This window comes from Agelaius tricolor, unplaced genomic scaffold, assembly GCF_023055355.1.
Source record: "Agelaius tricolor isolate 1412-34295 unplaced genomic scaffold, bAgeTri1.0.p SCAF_2, whole genome shotgun sequence".
NCBI lineage: Eukaryota > Metazoa > Chordata > Aves > Passeriformes > Icteridae > Agelaius > Agelaius tricolor.
In genome coordinates, this window is record NW_027269262.1 from 67,100,821 (window position 1) to 67,122,804 (window position 21,984).

The 21,984-nt window shown below is 41.9% G+C and overlaps 1 protein-coding gene across 5 annotated transcripts in view; it reads right to left on the reverse strand.

Annotated features, from left to right (window-relative positions):
- PAG1 (phosphoprotein membrane anchor with glycosphingolipid microdomains 1) overlaps positions 1-21,984 on the reverse strand; it is a 111,768-nt gene that overhangs the window by 28,170 nt on the left and 61,614 nt on the right. For all 5 annotated transcript variants that reach the window (XM_071421335.1, XM_071421332.1, XM_071421334.1 and 2 more), the window contains one exon: positions 20,559-20,623. The gene's annotated coding sequence lies outside the window, so the exon portion shown is untranslated. The remainder of the gene's footprint in view (positions 1-20,558; positions 20,624-21,984) is intronic.

Consider the following 21,984-nt stretch of genomic DNA (forward strand, 5'->3'; position numbering starts at 1 on the left):
CTGCAACTCTAGGGAGCACATGAAGCATCAGTTTTAACTGGTGGGGAAGCTGCTGCTCCCCAAAAGTCTGGGGTGAGACCCGAACACCTCCGAAGGTGTTCCTTCAAAAACAGGTGCATCCAAAAGACCCAGGGCACTTCAGGTCCAGGATCTGGCCAGGATTTTCTGAGCAAAGTCCTGCCTGAGCTGATGGTGGCACATGCAAAGGATGTAGTTGTGATAGGCAGATGCCATGCTTTGGTGTCCCAGCAGGAGATGGCAGCGTGTCCCTCTCCCTTGGCTTCTGGGTTTAGAGCAGCTTCCTTCACGTTCTGCTGCAAAGAACACTCAGCCCATGCCTTCCAAAGGGAAAAGAGTGGGAAATGTCAACAGCTTCACCTCTCTGGGTTTCTTAATGAATTATAGATGGAGCACAGGCAAGAGACTAAATTGTTCTGACAACTGAGCGACTTTGGCCGGGAAAAGCCAAACGTGAGAGGACAGGAGGGATTCACGGAGGCTGCGGGATTGCGGCTCCCGGGCCGGGGCTGCCAGGCTGTGCTCAGCTAACGGGGGCACTGCCCAGGTGCCTCATGTGCTCACCCCCAAGCTCTTTTAGGGACTCCCTTGGGAACTGCTCAGCCTCCTATTGCTCTCTTTGCCCTGCCACCCCTCTGGCTCCCATTGCTCTCAGTTATCCACTGTTAAACTGCAAAACAGATCAGGGAGATGAGACAGTTTGGAAGATCCCCTCCGCCCCGCAGCAGCAGGCCTGGAAGGGAGCAGGGAGAGTGGGAAAGAAGGTTGGAATTTTTATCTGAGATTTTTATTACTCTGGTAGCAATCCCCCAGAGATTATTAAACCAGAAAATGGGGAAGTGCAAGATACGTGGACCCACAAACCGAGACAGGAGTTGAGAAGTATGAAGCAATGTCTTGCCGACATCCAGCTGCAAATGCCGTCATTCAACCACAAAACCAGACCAGAAACCTGGGCTGCAACAAAGAGGCAACAGCAGAAATTGTCCTGCACATGTGACTAACACCTCTCAATGTAAGAGCCTTTCATCTTCTGTTCCTCCAAATCCTGAAAATACATTTTCTCTATGAAGAGAGCATCCTACAGGAGACCAGGGGATTTTCCTTACTCCCACTCTAGAAAATTCTCTCTGCAACTTCCAACCCAGCTCAGGCACCAGCAGGCAGAGTATGTCTCCAAGGGCCCAAAGACTGAGCACACCCCTTGTATGTGACACCCTCAAGGCCACCCTAAAGAAAACATCTGAAGGCAGGCAATCCCCATCTCCTGTACCCACAACAGCTCACATCAAACTACACACCTCATTTGGAGAAGGGGGAGGACATGGCAATGCACTTTGCTCAGTCCATGACCATTTGCATGTCAGGACTGTTCTCTGCATGCAAATACCATGGTGCTGGCAGGAAAATGCCATTTGTGCTCCTGAAACAGCCCTTAAGAGTAGCACTGTGCTGACCTGTGTTAAAATGAAATCAAAATTCCTTCACCCAAACAACCTTCCTTTAAACCTCTTGATTTTAAATTGAATGTGTTTTCTAACCTTTTCCACTATGTGGCCTAACCAGGCTTTAACTGCAGAGTAGCTGGAGGCAGCTGGAGTGTCTCCTTTCTGTGACTTGCCACACTTGGTGGATTCCTCACAGCATAACCCAATAAGACATTACACACATGATTGATGACATCATCAGGACTGAATTTCTTCTTGTGTGGGCAAAATACCTGGGTCAAACTCTTCATGGGTATCTCCTACTGCAAGTCCTGCTTTGGAGCCTGTCTGCAGAAGCTGGTGGGAGTTGTGCTTTAATGAACATTAAGGTTGGGTCCATTGCAGTAAATGAAGCATGTTGGAGATAACTGTCTTGTACAGCCCAAGCCCACAATCTCATACTCTCCTATTCTCCACAGAATGGGGGTTGTATTATCTTCCAGGAGTGGTCCCTGACCAGAGCTAACTCCTGAGTTATGCATGGGATTGGCTTTGGGAAAGAGCCTTTTGACTGCAGCCAGAATTATGCTTCAGGCTGTTCTAACTTGGTAAACCCACATCTTCTGTGTTTCATTCTGAGCATCTGATAACAGGGGGTCCTTTGGACCTTAATCCCCCTGTACTAGAGATCCTTCTCTTCTCTCAGTACTTCTCCACACAGGACATATCCAGGTCTCTATCCACTCCAGCTCCTCTTCCTCTCTCAGTTCCCAGTCCTGTTTGCTGCCTGAAGCAGCCACCTCTGCCACAGGTTACAAAGACTAATTAAGATATCAAAATAGGAATAAGTGTGCATGACAGCCTAATAAAATAAATACAAAGATATCAAAATTTTATCAAAAAGAGGCATTTCATATAACTCTCAGGCATTGCCAAATCAAAATAGATGATACTATGGAACAGCTTGAATACACAAATGTGTTCCTTGCTTTACATTGGTAGTAAGTGAATAAGAGCAATTGCAATTAAATGCTTCTGGAGACAGCAGGTGACAGGATTGCTGTTTGGACTGAGATGCTGCCTGCAGAACATTTCCTAACACCACAGTGTTACTGGAGTTAAGATAGTGAAGTTTCTTCCCAGGCACTTAAAAAACATCGTAAAACATATTTGTAATTTGTCAAATTGCTGTTTCTGCATCTGCAATGGCTTCTTTTGGCTTCTAGTGTTCTTAATGTAGATCCAGTGCTGAGCTACACAAACCTTAAGACTAAGATCCCCTTTCTCATGCAGTACCTAGTGCATTTTGCTTTAGGGTTCCTATGTATTAAATCAGGACAAATACTTTCCTACAACAGGTTAAAGCTCTTCTCGTGGTGCAGTTGTGTTTTGAGCTTGGCAGCACCCATTTATGAGAACAGTTCAAGACAGACACATCTTATTCCAAGCTGTGAAGACCAGATGTGCACATAATTAAGGCCTGGTCCTGAAAGCCTGATGCTGGAAGGAATTACTGACATGGAATGAGCTGCTCTTGCAGGCTGTCAGATGAGCCTTGCAGAGACTGTGCATGCCATAAGCCTTCAAAACAGTTCATGATTCTGCTTTGCAAAGCAGCAGAATAATGAGGTTCTGATCTAGTCTACCTGTACCTACTTCTTCAGAAATCAAGGCTGGTTTATCAAAGGATGTATGTGCTCTATAATGCAAAACCAGATCGAAGACAAAACAGAACAGTTCCAAACCACCGGTCACTTTTAACCCCTTCTAAACCCTAACATCTTCTAGAGAGAAACCAAGTCTCCCTGAACCCATCTATCTGTGGCATTGCAGAAAAATTAAAAAGCCTCTTGCAGCAGTAAAGGCTGATCTATGCCAGAATCTGCATTCATACTCCAAGCAACTCATTCATGCCTTGTCAGACCACATCACCTCAAGGTTAATGTATTCAAAGTTGACCTGACTTCTCCTGCCACTCTTTCCTTTCTATTCCTACTAGAATTCTAGTAAGTGAACACAAGCCTGCAGTGCAGCCAGCCTCTCCTCAGAAAGAAAGAAATTTGGGAAAGTGGAAAGAGTCAGGAAAGTTGCATGAACAATTAAGTGTGTGAATTCAAGGGCTTGCTTCAAGACAGTGGAATAGATTTCCTAAAATGATGGAGGATTTCAGAAAATAAGAGATGTCACTAACAAGGTTTCATAGCAGGCTGTAAAACGAAATTTTCAAAGGAAGGTGAGCATAATTGCATATGAATGTGATTATGTCCCCGTGAAACACAGTCTGCATCCTGGGGTTAATACACATGCACAATTATGCACCTAACCTGTCACAGAGCTATCACATTTATTTCCCACATTCACAAGGTTTTTCTGTGTATAAACCATACACTCACAAATCTCTGCCAAATGCAGCTTCCATTATAAGTCAGGCCCTAAGCAAAGAGGTTTGTAACAAATCTTAAAGCTCACAAATTTATTCCACAATGGCTAATAAGGCTCTCCCCATTCCACTACCAGCAGTACAAACCTCCCCAAGCACAAACAGGGAGAAGGGGAGTGCTGAGGCCACAGCTCTCAAATGCAGAGCACTGGCTGGGCTTGGCCAGCTGCTGAGGAAGAAACCCATAATGAAGCCTCTGTGCAACAGCTCCTAGGAACAGCACCACATATTTTCCCCAGGCTTTAGCAGCCAAATAATGACTGTCTCAAATGGGACAGCAGAAAAGCTTTATCTGCTGAGTGACCATGCCAAAGATTACAGCTTAATTGTAGCATTATTGTGCTCTTTCCCACACCCCCACAATATCCCATATTGCTTTCTGGCTGCAGTGAGGCAATTAGACCACGATTACTGCATACTTTAGAGCATATAGAAATGAAAGCTGTCTTTGTATTTTCTAGCTCTGACACAACTACTCCTGATAGCTTTGCTTTTCCTGGAACTAGATGCTCTTTCATATTAAACAAGGCCTGTTTATAATTTCACTTTGCTGTTTATGTAATTCTACCATGCCAAATCCCCTTTCAGTTTTTGCAGTGCAACCACATTTCAAGCAGTCCTTTTCAGGTAATAATAATGGAAACTAAGAAATTCCCCCTAGCTTGGGAAGTAGGCACACACAGAGTTTGTCTCAGTCATCTGACCTAAAAGACCTCTAAAATCCATGGCAATTGTACTTGTTCTCAAACTGCTGTTTGAATCAGGCCTGCGAAACAATAGAACAAGTAGATGGTACTTTTCCAGATGCTACTTCCAGTTTCCAAAGGACCCAAACTGTATAAAATTACAAAAGATTGCAAAATATGCAGCAGCAAAACACAATGCTTTGATTGTCCCCAATTAAATATTGCTCTTTTTCTTCCCCCCCCCTCCAAAAAAAAAGAAAAAAAAGAGAGACTCCTACTTGGAATGAGATTGCACTTCTGTACATTTACATTTCTAAACCCAGGCTTTGGTTTACTCAGATGCAATCTACAGAGTCCCACCTGTGAGATCTCACCTCTGTTCCCATCACAGGAGAAGACTAAATGACTTCTACTAATACCAAACTTTCAGATTGCTCAAATGGTACTACTTATAGTGAGAATAACTCTACCTAAAATGAGAAATTAAAAAAATGTATCCAACTGTCAGGACATTACAGTCTTTTGATGTGCCTTGAGTGAGATGCACCCCCAAAATGAAGCACATGAAGATCATCCCAATTTTTTAAAAAATTATTCAAAATAATTTTAAATTCAAACAGCCCAGACTGCTGAGTGCCAATGCTATCATAAAGTCTGTGGATATAAATGTCTGGAAGACAGGAGTCTTCCAGGGAAGTTAAGTGATGGTCCTTGGAGGTAGAATACAAATTAGATCAGAAGGACCTGTTATATTTAAGATTAAGTAATCTTGAAACAAAAGGAATTAGTGAGAATTGAGCTTTGTGATATCCCACAACAAGAGAAGCAGCTGTGACTTAACTTGGTGACAAATCAATTTGAAGAAAACAGTTCACCTTACAATGTGCTTTGTGTAGGTGTAGAGTTGTTTCAAGGCCAAATTTCATTTCACTTTAATTGATTCAATAGAACAATTTTTAACTTTTTAGCATTTGTATCTCATTAGGAATGTCAGCTTTTCTTAAGCATTTGGTGCATATATGCAGAGCCTTCTTCATTGCTGGAGATGGTCTCTGTCTTGAAGAGTTTACTTTTTGTCAAGATAAAACCAAGACAGCACATGAGAGAATCCCTGTCTAAATAACCTAATTTTCATGAAAAAAAGTCCAAGACAAAGAAAGATTTGATGGGTTTTGAAGAGTTCTTGCAACTTATCCAGATACCTGGTGTCCCCACTCAGTGCTGCCTCTCTGTGATCTTTGTTTTCTCTGAGCTGGAAACAGAGCTGTGTGTTCCCTGAGGGAAGGTGCCACCTTAATTCAGTCTTGTAAAAATAATCTAAACTGGCTGCCTCTATGCTCTGCATGATCAGTAAAGACTCACTTCTTCCTGTGGAGAGAGGAATACCTTCAAAGTGAGCTGTGAAGGTCATCCCTCATCTCTGACAGACCAGTGACCTTTCAGACACCTAGAATTAGGAGAGGAGATATCTATAAATCATGGACAAAACCAAGGGAGGTTAATGTGTGCTGACCCACTGGGAAGGGCCTCAGATGCACTCCTCTGAGCTGGCCTCCCTGGCTGACCCATCAGACCAGACAATGAGGATAACTAAACCTTTGGGCAGCAGGAGCAGCCCTGACAGACCACACCTTTTCACAGCCTCATGCTATGGCACAATTTCATTGCAATTTCTCCCCAAGACCAGCATGACATTGTTCTGCCCTTTCAATTGGAAGCAGAGCTGGGGTAAATGAAAACATCACTTGCTTTTGACAGTCCAGAATATCCTGTGGATTCACCTCCCCACTGAGCCACAGGCAGTGTCCTGCTTGGCACCTGCAGCAGCACGGAGCAGGGAGGCAAAATCCTGTCCTGCCCCCCACACCAACGTTGTGACACATGGTGCATTTTTTCCACCTTCTCTCCTGCTCTGGAGAGTGAAATATAAAACCCTGGGCTTGACCCCAACAGACCTAGGCAGCAGAAACTAATCATGAGTCCTGCAGGAGTGATCTACGAGCTGGTTTCCACCCCCCTCAACACACCCAAACCCCTTACTGCTTCATCCTGACACACAGCAAATGCAATTATGAGATCTAATCAACTGCAACTAATGTAATTCTGAAAGTCTTCACAGCTAACGAAAACCAGGTCTTTCCCTTCTTGATTTAATTGAGATGTTTGGTTGTTCACACACCGTGGAAAAGAAACCCTCCATAAAGCTTTGTATGAATATGGCATTTGCATATCCAGCCTGTCACAGTATTGGGCTCTTTTTCCTGGCTATTGGATATTACATGGACAGTAGGAAACTGTCTGTGAAGGGAAGTGGACTTCAGAAAATAAATACTTTCTCACGTTGTTTCAAGGGAAATCTTCAGTCTGAATGTCATCTACTAACTACCACTTTGTAGCCTGAACTTGGCATAAAGAAGCATTTCCTTAACATGAATAAATCATGATCCCTAGTAAAAATACCCTCCTCCTGCATTAAAGCAAGAATCAGAAGACAGAATTTGGCCTATAGCTTGTAAACTCAAATTTGTTGAATAACAAATGACTAAAGAAAATCCCTTTTCCCCCTTTCCTCCAGTGTGTTCTTCTTGTTGCCTGTTGGCATGGGTTTTTCTGCAGTTTAAGCATCACTATTGCTTCAAGACTTCCCTGCCTCTGTGCTTTCCTGCGTGATCATTAGCAGTACTTTCACAGGAGGCTCTACAACATGGGCAGCACTGCAGAGAGAAGGAGAAATACATCAAGCCTCCTGCAAAAAGTTTTGCTGCTACCTTGAGTTACGAGCTGCCAAAGCACGATGACAGAGAAGCAGTGGCTGGCAGGCAGGATAAGCAGAGCATTGCATCACTTCATGCAATCAATAACCAGCTGGGCTTTGCTTCTCTCAGGTTTCTCCGCTGTGCTGACCCAAATCATTACTTTTCCCCCACAGAAGGTAGTCCTGTTAAGGTTTTGAAAGAGAAGCCTGAGATTTGAAGAAAGCCTGTCAGGATTCAGGATAACTGCTCTCCAGAGACATGAGAGACAGTCAAGACAGACCAGGTAAGAAGAGTCTTTCACCAGTGATGTATGAGGGAAGAGCAGATAACAAGCTCAAAACCTTTGTAGGACTGATCACAGTAAGCAGGTGCCATTCCCCCAGCAGCTGAGAATTCTCCAGCTGTGTGGGTGTGACCGCAGCAGGCACTGGAGGCCTGGGCCCACAAAAGCAGGTCCTGCCTCTGCTCCTGCATGGCCAGGAAGCCTCCATCTCTGTTATCCTGCCTCTTCTTGGCACCTTCACCCACCCTCTGCAGCCCACCAAACCTTGTTCTTCCTTCCACAAGTGCCCCCTCCTCCTTTCCAAAGGCCACACCATTGTTGCCACAGTGCCACAGCTCCACGAGCTTGGTGCTTCTAGCAGAGAGCGCAGCCACCAACTATTCACTGAGTACTTCCCACCCTGGGTAGCCTTTTTGGTTTATCACTTCTCCTTTGGATTATTCTTCTGTAATAATGTGCTGATCAAACACCCACACAAACTCTTTTTAAAATTACCAATACTGATAACAACATGTATTGATTACTTTGGTTATGGCCTGTTAGTATCAGGATGCCCAAGTGGTGAAGAAAGGGCATGTCAAAAATACAAAGAGCAGATGCTGAGAAAACATTTTCTCAGAGAGAGAATGGAATTATAGGAATTAGGCAGTAGAAGAGCTCACCTAAAATGTGTTAAATGGCCTTAAGCACTATACCAGACACAAACATACACAATAATGAGTAGTCACCTGAAGAACATAAGCTACAATACACCACATCCCACCCAGGAATTTCAACAACTACTTATTTTTTACAATTTATCATTACATCACTGTTATAACACCCTCTTCAGGTTCCATTTTCCTGAACTGAGGAATCTGCTTTACTCTTATCTGCTTTATTCTTTGAGAAATATGCCATGCTCAGGCCTCTTGTAATACATCCTGGACAAGGTTCATTTTAAAGGACAACCTAATGCTATATGGTGAAAAAAGCTTTTTCATCCCTTTTCATCACTTTGGGACATCGTTTTATTGTAAAGCAATCCAATTCTGCAGAAGGAAACAATTTTCAAAGAAACCACCTGTAAGTCAAGAGAGTGACATTAGTTATTGAAAGCTGAAACATTTACAGGTTGATTTGATGGCAGTGACAGTAAATTAATTTTTCCTTTTGTTGAAAATTTTTCTTGACTGCAATGAACACCTGGCAAACTGCCTGACGAACAAAGGTCATCTAGCTCTGCTTTTACTTTGATTCAATACCAAATTTATGTGCTACTTTCAGAAAAAAACAACCATGACATCCTTTTAGAGAGTCCTTTTTGAATTTTCAACTGACTTGAAACATACAATTGTGGACATTAGTTTGGGGCAGCTGCTAAACTACATACTTTGCTATGTATTTCCATGAGTTATTCAATCAACAGAAGAATTGCAAGACTTAGTTCATCTGGAAGAAAGCAAAAACAACAGACTCATCACGCTACCCCAGTTTCTCAAGTATAAAAATAGCAGAAGGTGCTAACAGATATTATGTGGGTAAGAATGAGAACTAGATTGGCATTGGAGAGTTTATTCTTAGAAAACCCCTCCTTTTGGAATTGTTACAGGCATGCACTGACCCAAATAGATCATGGCTCCTATCATTCCCTAGTGCATGTGAACAGATAAAATGCTGACACGCACCAAAAAGGTTTGGGGCAAAAAGAAGCAAGCACAATCTGCACAGAAACTGCCAAAAAAAGGAAAAGCACAGCAGCTGGTACACAACTGCTAATAGGCAAAGACAGCACTGCTGGCAAACGCAGGTGAAGCGAGGAAAGGAAAAGGCAAAATGATGGTGGGAAATGATGGCAGCCCAAAAAGATGGAGAAAACAAGCCAGTCACCATAGGGCACCTGGTACCTACTGCTGTCTCAGAAGGACAGGCATTTCAGCCATTTCAGGATGCACAATTTATTCCACTGGGCTAGTGCTGCCCAGTGATCAAGCCTCAGGGCCACTGACGTCCCTCTGGTGCAGCTTTCTGACTTGGCTTGGTTGCCCAGTGGCTGTTTTGTGGCTATGCAGATAAGGCAGGACAACTGGGAGACCACAGATCAAACCCACAGTGCTGAGTTACAGAGCACAGTGGTAACACGCGCAGAACTACAGTTCCTTCCTTCCTTCCTTCCTTCCTTCCTTCCTTCCTTCCTTCCTTCCTTCCTTCCTTCCTTCCTTCCTTCCTTCCTTCCTTCCTTCCTTCCTTCCTTCCTTCCTTCCTTCCTTCCTTCCTTCCTTCCTTCCTTCCTTCCTTCCTTCCTTCCTTCCTTCCTTCCTTCCTTCCTCCCTTCCTCCCTTCCTCCCTTCCTCCCTTCCTCCCTTCCTCCCTTCCTCCCTTCCTCCCTTCCTCCCTGACATGTCTGAGCCTCCTGGGTTTCCAGGGGTACCAGGCAATGGAGCCTCACAAAAGATGCAGGATGCAGCCCAGGGGGCTATTTAGTTGCCTAAACACTGGCAGCTAGAACAGCCTGAGCTGCCTAAAGGCATCCAGGATGTCTGGATATTCATGCAGACGTGTCCACAGAGATGAACTGATGCCTCGGGTTTTAGCTTTTATATTTTTCAGATTCTGTACTGCTTTAGTGTGTAGTTCTGAGCTTCATATTAGGGGATAGTAAGCTCTCTTCACAGAGCTTCTCTCACTGGGGACCAAGGACAAATGATCCAAATTTCAGGCCCAAGAGCATAAACAATGGTGTACTGAAGAGAGAAAAACAAGAAGGATGGGACTTCATAACCTAAAGCTATAACAGGAAAATTAACTCCAATATGCAAATGGACCTGAACTTATAAGAGTGTGAGACCCTGTGACCTGTTGTCCATTTTGTGACCATTTTGGATTCATCCTGGGTGCAGCACTGGCTGGGGTCTTGTACTGCCCAAGGTGGATCCATTGAGGCCTCCTAATAAATACCTGCTTTATTCTTTAACTCCATCTAGCCTCTCTTCTAGGTCAGCCTCCTCAGGGCATCAGAACAACTTGATGCATGAACTGCAGGAGATGTGTGTCCTGGAGTGGCAGATGGAGGCCAAAGGACACAGTTTATGGCATTTCCACCACCATTCACTGCCCTCTCTTAGGCAGATGAAATCTGCACCTGGATGAGGTCAGCAGACATGGCACAGGGCCAATTCTCACACTTCTCAAACAGCTATTAAGAAACTATGAAAAATGTACCGGGGCACCTCAAATGGCACCAGCTGCTTCTGCAAGAGCAGCTGAAGGGGGCTCTGGTTGCCACTGACAATAACAGGGCCTGAAGGTGCCCTGCAGATACTTGCCTAAATTTAGGAATTTTCAGTTGCACTTGAATCTACACCAGTAATGCTATGCTTTATTATTGCACAGGCACAAACATCTTCCTCTAAAATCATTGCCTATACAAAGCTGAATGCTCTTAGCACTTAAATCCTTCTCAGAAAGCCATAAGGATTTATTCAGGGATGAAACATTTTAGTCTAATATCAGAAAAACACTTTTCTCCTAGTAGAACAATGCCAGAGCATCACACTCCTTCCAGCTGGCAGGACACAAAATTAATGTTCAAACTTTCAGAAATGTTCACTGTCACAGACCCTGTAATGTTTAATTATCTGATGGTGCTTAGGACTTTGGGTAGAAAAGAAGCAAATAACACAACACAAATCTAGTCATCATATGAATATTTAAGACCCCTCTGCTGGAGCATCAATATGTGGGCTCATATCAACATTGTGTTTAATGTCCCTATGCAGCTACTGAACACATGTATAAGCATAAAATTAGCAAACAACTATCAAAAGACCTCTATTCAGGCAAAAAAAAAAAAATTTCCCTTTATGAACATTTTAAAACAAAGTGTTCTTTTTTGTGTAATTTTTCTCCATTAAAATTTTATTTTACTGCAAAGAGATAGAAGGCAGGGAACTTCTGGCCCAATTTTGTTCCCAATTGCTCTTGTATAGTAACTGGAGGCAAAATTTTGTTCTCTCTGTAGAATTAAGTACAAGTGTAGATTTCCTTTTATTTAATGCAACATTAACATACAGATATACAGACTCAAATATTAAAACTAAATTTCAGGCAACACTTCTCCAATTAGCTCATATAAAAGTAGAATAAATAATTAAGCCTCTTACTATCTAGTTAAAGAGACCAGCAACATTTCTAAAACTACAAGAAAATGCAGAGATGTTTAGAAAAATAAAAAAATATTTCTGTTGCAACAGAAAGTTTCCAGGAATCTCAAAAATTTGAAGTCCAATCACAGACTTCTTTTGTAGGCTGTTTTTGCTTTGTCTTTAATACTGGTGTGCTGTTACTACTAAAATAGCTCAGTGTCCTGCAGTTAGTGCTGAGGACTAGTTACTGTTTTCTGGAAGGTCCAACTGAAAATGTCAGCCTTCAAAGTAAATCTGCCCAGATCGAGCTCTTCCCAGAGTAAATCTATTACACACCAGTAAATAGATGAGGTATAAATAAAGTAGCTCTGCAGAGTGTAAATCAGGCATTGTCACCATATTAAGAGGCTTATGGCAATGTTACTTAGCAGTATTTGTTTTAAAGTCTCAGCAGGCTTGTCCTGCTGAACGTTTTGTGTAAAACCATCTGCCCAACAGACAGAATCGATCTCCGAGTGTGTCCTGCTTGGTTTGTAAATTTACCTACTGTGACTAAGTACATAACTCATTATTAAAAACAGTCAGACCTGGCCTTTCCTGAGGGTAAACTAATGTTTCTCATCATCCTTAAAAAAACAACACACAACATGAGATAAGGAAGCAGCAAGGCATTTAAATAAGAGCTGTTATTTGAAAGACTGCCTCCTGTGGCCTGAATCAACATGCAAACATGGACTCCCAATCATCTTCAGAAGATAATTATTATTCATAATTGGCACTTTAAAGCATTTTCTCAGAGTTGTGCAAATACTGACTAATTAGCCACACCAGAATCCTGTGGGGTAGGCAAGCAGGTACCCTAATCCTCTTTTTATCTGAGTGAATTGCTGGGGAATAAAACCCCAACCCTGACCTGCTGCAGGGGAGGAGAAGGTGGGGAGGTTTCCAGCCCCATTCCCTTCGCCCAGCCCACCCTGCTCCCACCATGGACACTCGTCCTCATCTAGAGAGGGGATCAGATGAGCTCTATATTGGCAGAACTCTGGAAATAGTGGTCAAACCTCAGTTCATTAGCTAAAGTCCTGTCAAGTAAAAGGTCTGGATATTCAAATGTCAAAATAAAGCCTGAGGATTTGATACAAGTACATGCAGTATTTATATGAGGATGGTAGCCTCTTCTGCTGAGGAACACTTCAACAATGATGTACTGCACAATTATGGCTTATTCCTGGAAATAAAATATTACACTAGTACTTGAAACTAAATAGTAGGAAAAGAGCTCTATATGTATGGAATAAGACTTCTTTACTTAAAATTCAGAGAAATCTTATCATTCACTGTGTGCCCAAGATTAGGCTGAAGAAAGTGTGGAGTCCTGTTAGAGCCTCCAAGAGGCTCTGCCTTCACCATGCAATAAAATGCACCAGGCAAACAATATCTTCAAGATGGGTCTAAAAATGAAGGTCCTTGGAGGCCACAGCAGCTAGAAATGAATACTGAATACAGCCTCTATTAAATCCAGCACTTTAATTAAATTGCCTGTAGGAAAGCAACCATTAGTCATTAGTGTCTCAGGTTTTCTCGTTTAAACCAGCAAACACTAATGATGGCTTTATTCTAGAGCTTTGTTGCAAATCACCACATTCAGAAGCAGAAACAGGTCTTTCCAAATAACTGTATTATTATAAGCTTACAATGTACACAAGATATGCAACAAGAACCATTTTTATTTGGTGTAATCCTGCTTTGTCTATTGAAATAATTGGTCATATGTTGTGTCTAATTTCAGCTACAATCTCTTTAGGGCAAAGATTGTGTCCCTGTGGTTTTGTAAAGCCTCATTCACAGTTATAATGGTGTATAAATTAAATAAATAATGAGAAATTATGAACTGTGGGAATTTATTCAGCATTTATCAGGAATTCACAAGTGAGGATTTACACTTTTTAAAAATGGATTTTTTAAAAGATCTTCCAACAATCTGCTTCTGTCCTCTGTTTTAGAAACTGGGAGATGCCGTTCAACTATAGCAACTACTTAGGTAAGAATAATAACAGGAAAAAACAGGTTAGTGTGGTGACTGGTTGAATAATAAATCCAGGGTTATTCCACTCTGAAGCTAATTCTTCTACATGGTTCATGCTTAACAGCTTCTGAGACAAGCAGGTTTTCATCCATGGTAAAGAGCATTAAGATGATGGTATTTTAACTACTGCATTAATTATGTACTCTGAGCAAGGCTAGACAAAACAAATAGTAGGAATAGAACAGAACTGGATGCCTTAGTGAGCAAAATTCATTTAAATGCTCAAACTAGAAGAGTACAGATTAGGAGGCTTGGGCTGCAATACCATAAAAAGGGTTTCTGTGCTCAGAAGGTTTGGAGAATCGTGGAACAGTTCAACAAAAATTAATATCTTATACATTTGGTACTCCTTGCCACTCATCCCACATGAGTCCCCTGAATGCTGGAGCAGAGGCTGGGGGATCATGGCCACAGCAAGAAACAAACTCTTGGTAGTAACAAGCCAATCTTAAGCCAAAGCAAGTCTATGCTAAAGCTCTGTATGCTATACCACTTTTGGGTGTGTGTGTGTGTGCGTGCACTTATATTTTTTCCTTTTCAGGAGGAAGAAAATGGGGGAAAAGCAAGAATTTTTATCTCAATGAAGAAGTATGCTCATGCGAAGAAGCCTTCAGCTTGCTCTGAGGATTCAATGAGCAGCTCAAAGGATCTCATGAGTCTGCTGGGCTCCTGCACCTGGATCTGGCCAGTTAGTGGGAACACAGGGTGATTTGGGTCTGTAGGGATAAAAAGCAAACACTAGAGTGAGTGCCTCTTTCCAGGTACCCAGTGTACATCTACACCGGGTAGGTAAAACACAGCAATAAAGTAAAATAAGTCAGCTGTGTTATTAAAAATTATAGTTGTTCTGGCTGGCCTTTTGCCCTAAGACCTGCAACTTCACAAGCCTGTAAGGTGAGAGGTCTGGTCCCCACAGCCTGAACATGTAATTGCGGATGGACCTGCCCCATCTTTCAAGATGCCAACCCAAACTCATCAAATGCCTAATTTTTCTCATTTTTCTTTTTGGTTAACAGAACTAAAACCTGCAAAGGGAACAGTGTGTGAAGTCAACTCTGTACACTAAGATGGAAAATGCACTGATTTGCACAGAGTTAATAACATGCCCTAAAATGGCCATTCACCCTCAAAAGACATTAGCATGTAATAGCAGCTGCTTATCCTCTGAGTGCAGATGAATATTGGAAAGAGGTGCTGAGAGGCTTTGTCCTAGAATTACATGTCACTGGTTTAAACATGATGTGTGGAAATTATTTTAATTGCCCATATTAGTCCAGGGCTGAAATGGTGTGGTATTGTTAGGAGTGGTGCAAATGTCTTCCTCTGGTCAGAGTGTTGTTTGAGAAGAACATGTACATACCTGAATATCTAGAAAGCCTCACTACAACATGAAGCTAAAAAACCAAAAAATTACCCCAATAAAATAGCTTTGAAAAATATTAGCTAGTTAATGATGTTTTTTGACTGTCTTACATATAAAGATCCAATTTCTTGCAAGTATGAGCACTGAAAGAGCAAGAACTGTTATTTTTGAGAGAAATGTTACAGTTCAAATGTCACAGACTATATTACAGACATTCACAATTGGCTCTGAGATTTAGGAAAAAAAACCAACTTACACTGTTGTATGAAGTTTGGCAATGATCACAGTGCTAATGACCATGGGAGAAATACGAGATTTTTTTTTTAAAGCATCATTATCTAGTGGCCTTGAGTGCTAATCAAAACAAGGACTATAATGCCTGCTTTAATGGGGTTTGTCTCAGTAATGCTCCTAAATGGAATAAACTATATTAAGCCCAGACAAGCTACAAAGAGAGACAAATGGCAAAACAATACACAGAAAACGTTAAAGATTCTTTAATCTATTATTAACTGAGTTACCATCCATGGGAGTCACAGTTCACTGTGGTTTTGTAATCCATTTGCTGAATTGTATAACTAGAATAGAAATGTAGTTGTCCTTCTGTTTAAAACAACAGACTAAATAAGGCCCAAATCAACCCACAAAATGGCCAAGCAAAAACTGTATGTAGACAGGCTGTATGTCCATTTCCTTCTTTAAAATTCAGGAAAGCAGCTCCTCTGGAGTTTTTTCTCAAAGTAGAGGGAATCCAATCCAACTGAGGTAGTCCTGCACATAAGCTGAGCCTCAGTGCACCACAAGGAGGATGCTCTGGGAAGACAAAGGGCCTCACACTGTCCCTCACTGACCCAGTGCTGCAGGGACAGACACTGATACCCGCAGGCTTTGGGGCATCCTCCTAATGTTACAGGAACAGGCACTGAATGCCTTGCCATCCTCTGAATTCATTGCCATCCTCCTCCTCGTCTGCCTTGTTCCTTTGGCCTTGCTCATCCCTCCTCCTCTGCATATGCTGACCAAATGCACAGACATGCTGAATTTCTTCAGCTTGATACCTCAGAGGACCAGTCACGTTTGACTTCCTCAAAAGCAAGTAAATAGTTTTTCTGATGCATCTATTTTGCTGTATTTCTCACACTGCAATGGGAGGATGCGTAGCAGCTGAGGGGGAAGGCAGACTATGGCATTTTGGGCAGATCCTTCAGGAAAAGGTGACTATTTACTGGTTAAACGACAGCCAAGGTATAGAGGTAGTGACACTTTTATGTTCATTTAGATGCAAGAGTGAAATATTTCCAGGGGTCCAGTTTTAAAAGGATGGATTAGTCCTTTGTTCGTGGTGTACACAAAACGCAGGATCATACATCTTATCTTGAAGAAATTTTCAATAAAGGTCTTTACAAACTGAAGCTGTAGCTTAGGGAACATAAAATTCATTCTGTAATTAATGAGTTCCCCCCAGTATTACAGAGAAAAAATTCCTATGGTTTTATTGCTTTTGTAAAATGCCTGTTCTCCAGCTCTGAAGGGACTGTGAAAGGTCAGAGGTGCTGAATATACATGATTTATAAAGTCCTCTGGGATGAAATGTGCCATGTAAATATAAAATATTATTAGAGAATACTCTCTTTAATTCACATTCACTGAAATGGAATTGGCTGTGCCACAAAAGCAGAACTAAGAACCCAAGTCAGTCTGATGACAGCAGATTGTCCAAGGCTACTGACAGTCCAAACAGCAGAAGGATAAATTCATTTCACAGACATATTTACCTAATGCTGGAAGTTACTGCTATTCATCTGGAACTGGTTCTATGTAGATATGAATGTGAAGACTGTGTTACATAGAAATGACTGAACAGGCAAAGATGGTGTATTGCTCTGTACCATGAGGAAAGAGAGGCTGCTGAAAAGGCTGCAGGCACCGGAGCAGCCCAAGTAGCCCATCCACCTTCTGCAGAAACTCTGCCTTACACAACTCTGTTCTCAAGTGTGTGCCAGAGATGCCTGGGATGCCGTGGTCCTCACATGCTTTGTAAAGTCACACTCAGATGGCACTTCCAGCCTCAAAATATGCATCCTATTTACTCCTGGCTTTGACAGAGGCTTCCACGTTTCCCGTGCAGATTTGAACCTTGAGATTTGTTCACCTCCAGCTGTATCCATCCAAAGAGGCTTCCTAAAAAGCAGTCTCTCAGAGAACTAGGTTGGAATGAGCTGAACTGGACAAGCAGTCCCATTCCCTCTCAGGAAAGCATAAATTATACTTTCAACCCACGTTTTGGGATTGATTCCAATTTCTCTTTTTCTTTTGTCCACAACAGTCTATACTTTAACACTGCAATAAATAATCAGTTTGAAGTAGAATTCAAAATATTTTAACAGCTGGAGCAATGACATTCTCACTCAACTTTACTGTAAATGGAAAAATTCCCATTCCCCCCCTCAAAGACAGAGATTGCAGATCATATTCTGAATTCTTTTCAAAACCTTGGCCAAAGGATATCACCAGCACAGTCTGTTCCTCTTCACATTATTATTCCAACTCTCATAGATTCTTTTATCTAACTCCCTTCCGCCCTGAAGTTTACAATCTCCTTCCAAAAATTTTTCAACTGCAGTTCCCATCTCTTAAATTCCCTCTCTTTCATCAGCTTTCAAATAATATAACTTTATTTTAGAAAAATGATACTGTGAATTCAGCACTACAGACCAATCTGTTCCTATCTTTTTCCCTGTGCTAAAATACAGCATCTAATTTTAAATCCTTTTTTTAATTTTTTTTTTTTAAAAGGCACAATACAGCCCTTTAGCAAACGTATATGAACTTCCTGCCCATAAAGGAAAAAAATGAAGTTCTTACTCTTGACTGTATTAATGCTTTCCCATGAAAATTGATACATATGTCTGGGAGAAAAAGGAGATTTGGATTATCTGTATTCAAGAGAATAATTAAAAGAAGTTATTGCACAAAATTATTAGATTTTCTAGCAACACAAGTTTGATTCTGTGATAATGTTGACATTATTCTCATCGATGCAGAGCACTCTTCATCCACACAAGAGGGGCTTTTAATTTTCTCTGTACTGAAAAAAAAGCCATTGTATTTTCACTGATGACGTTTATTATTTGATTTCTTCTACTTTCTTTAGATAATTAAATAGATAGATTTGCTCATTTGGCTATAGCTAAATTGCTGTAGTAGTGGCAGACAATGACACTTTCAAGGCTACACTATACATGATTAATCTTTGCTCCAACTGAGAGCCTTTATCATCTGGGGCTACCCTTCCTGTTTGTCTTTTCCTTGTGTTTTCAGTTCTCCCTTCCTATCAAGGAGAACAACAAAAATCATTATGGGTTTTCAACCTAGGGAATGACATTTTTAGCTCTGAGGCCTATGTGTAAATGTAAATTTCCAGCTGTTACAACAAAGGAATAGCAAATGTGAGGCAGACGTTAATATATTGTCCATTGTTGTTAATACAAGCAAAAATCAACCTTAAAAAATCCCCCAGCTATTCCAGTAATGAAAGCTCACTCACTTGGGTGTTTACATGAACCTGTGCCTTCAGAAATAAGATCTAACTAGTTTCTTGCAATCTATGGAATCTAGACAAATCCTCTGTGTCGTTTCCTCCTCCTCTGGCATTAACAATTCAAGGGCTAGAACATACAGCCAACCAAATCATCTCCAGATGTTTCTTCTGCTTAGCGATCTGATGAATGCCCAAAGACCATTTACTGCACAATGAAGTCAAGTGGAATCTGGGAGGATTCTGGATCCCATGCTGTTTTTCAGGACCAATTTCAGTACCAAAAGTTAAACCATGTGTTTGGTTTCTATCAAGCACCACCACTTGAACATAAGTCTTCACACACTTAGGAAGCCAGTTCAGGCAGAACTGATGAGCAACCACTCTGAACTCCCTAAGAACTCTGCTTTCCTTTGAATCCACTGGCTGAAAAACCACAGCGCGGCTGTGAGTGCAATAAGGTGCTTCTCACTGAATCAAGTATATTTGTTGCTTCTACCATCTTCTGACCCTTGAAAACTTCTGAATTTACTGGCATGATGAACACAACTCACTCAACAACTCATAGTCAGTGGCATGCAGAAGCATGGACATTCAGAGTATACTCACAAGTTTGGGTTTCCCTCCAGAGAGTCTCCAGCCTTTGTTTAGCCCTCACCATAGGACATCTCTCATCATCTTATCTCTCTTATCTCCCATCATCCTCCCCATAGACCTTGGATCCCCATGAATACTGAAAAGTCCTTCATTCTAGCATTAATACAGCAGCAACTTCCTAATGCCTTGTGTCAGGCACATTTGTGTTTGTAATTCCTTTCACACTAGGCAATTCATTAAGGGCTCTGTTTTGATTACCAAAATGTGTGAACACAATTTTGTATCTCATCTATACAGGGTCACTCTTATGTCAGCTCGTTTCTGACTGCAACAGTCTTTTCCCATCCTAAAGGCAAAACAGTGTTTACATTTGGTTAGCTAAAATATTTACATTACACATTCAAATGATGCATTTTCCCAGTGACAGGGCTCTCCCTGGTATTTCCTCCTGTACCTACTATGCAGCGGAAATGATTAAGATGAATATTCTGGGTGTCTCTAAACAAGCAGATTAAGGAAATATGCAGCACAGCTGTACTATACTAACACTGCTAGACTTTGTAATATGCATGCAGGCTTGTGAACTGCCTAGCAGGAAAGCCTGCCTTTTAGGACCCCAGAACAGAAGAACCCCACATTTCCTCATCAATTTATTTCAAATAGATTCTTCATTAATTGACAAATGACTTGGTGACTCAGTGCATGAGGCCCTGAGAGAGGAGGTGAGAGTGGTGCTGTTCACTGATATCATCAGTCTGCCTGTGGATAAAAGCCTGGAGTGCACCATGTCTGCAGGGGAATAGAGGTGATGGGGACTGCTACCCAGACAGAGACCAGTGTAGAAGGAAAGGTGACATTAAAGCTGGCAGGGGAATGCCACCAAGTGACAATATTTCTGGGAATAAGAAAACACACTGCACACTCCTGTAAAGCAACATTACTAAGTTGGATAAAACACCGAGATGCTGCACCAAGAGGTCCTCCAGACAGACACACAGCAAGAGCCTCTCCCCACAGGGACAGTTTGAGGCTCATAGCAGAGAAACTGAAAATCAACATCATTTAAGACATATCATCATCTACACTGTAAACAGGTAGTCTTGCTCATTTATTTGTTACTACCAAACAACAGAGTCTCTCTGAGAAGAAATTAGATGGAGTGCAGCAACTTCTCACACAGAAACTCTGTAGCAATGCAAAATTAGGAAGTTAAACAACACACCTAAGGTGTATTCCTTACCTTATAACATCATCCACACAGGTCTTCATACAGGCTCTCCCAGCGAGGAAGCAAAAGCTTCTGGGCTGAAAAAACGATGAAACACTGGTTAAGACATTATCTCAAAACCCCTGCCCGTGCTTATATCCATCCCAAACTCTGCTGCATCTTTTGTTTACAGAAACATATACAATAGACTGAAGTCGACTTCGTAAGCAAAAGCTATTTATTTTAAATTGACCCTGCCCACTTAGTGTCATATACTCTGAAGGAAATGGGTTATTAAAGTCTCTGTATAAGTGAGGCATGCACCATCTAGCAAACAAATATTATTTAGTAGGATTATTTTGTGTGGGACATGTATTTACTCCACTTTTTTAAACTAACAGCAAATGAAACTTTGTTTGCCAGTTAAAACCAATCAGTAGAAGAAAAGTAACAGGAAAGTAACAGGCTCTACACCAGTATGAGGCAGTGTATTCAAAATAATAAACAACTAATTTTGATTTAACCTAAAAGCCTGCATGGAGGGAGCAAGCAGGCTCATTACCTGCCTGCCTGGTGCCCAAGCAGCCCCACCACCAAGCAGCCTGAGGGGTGTGTAGAGATTAGTGGGCAGGACACTCCTGCAGAAAGGGCATGCCAGAGATCCCTGGGCTGAGGGGGCCAGGATAAACACAGATTCTGCATTTTGAGCCAGCAGCTAGCAGCCTCACAGTTTTAATTCAGCTCTTTGAAAGCTGCTTTCCTTTGGCCATCCTCGGGAATACAGAGTTTGCAGCTCCCAGCCTTTGGCAGGCCAGCTCCCAAAGCCCCGCCGCTTTTGGCAGAGCAATGCCCGGGATGATGGGCAGCGGCTGCCGCTGTCACTAGCAGGATGTTTTCTGGAGTTTCTCCTACAAGGCAATGTGTTTATTCTTTGAAACAGTTGCTCCCTAAAGATTAAAACTGAGCAGAAGCACAAAAGCAGCGTGTGTCCTCTGGGGCTGCTATGTGCCATCAGGCAAACAGGAGGTACAAGCTGTGTTCTCCCAAATTACACAGAACAAACGGTGCTGCACTGGCAGAACCAAGTCACGTTCCTCAGTGCACAACCCACACTCTCCTCATTTTAACCCCTTCTTAGGAAAAAACCTTTCAAACACCACTTGTTTTGTTAAGAGCTCCAGATTTAAGTTGTGTGGGAAGTCTTCAATGCAGCTGAGCCTGTTCACCCCAAAAGCATGTCAGCCTGGGCACAAAAGATGAGCAACAGCCACAAGGTTTGTGCTTTTAAGACCATACTTGTTATCATCCCAAATAGCAGTACACACTCTCAAAAACAAACTTATCAACCACAAAGAACAAACAGCAATATGAAGAACAAACACTTGGACAAAATAGATCTTAGAAACTAAAAAATAGTCATTTAAAAACCACTAAAATAGGACTGATGTACTAAGAGCAT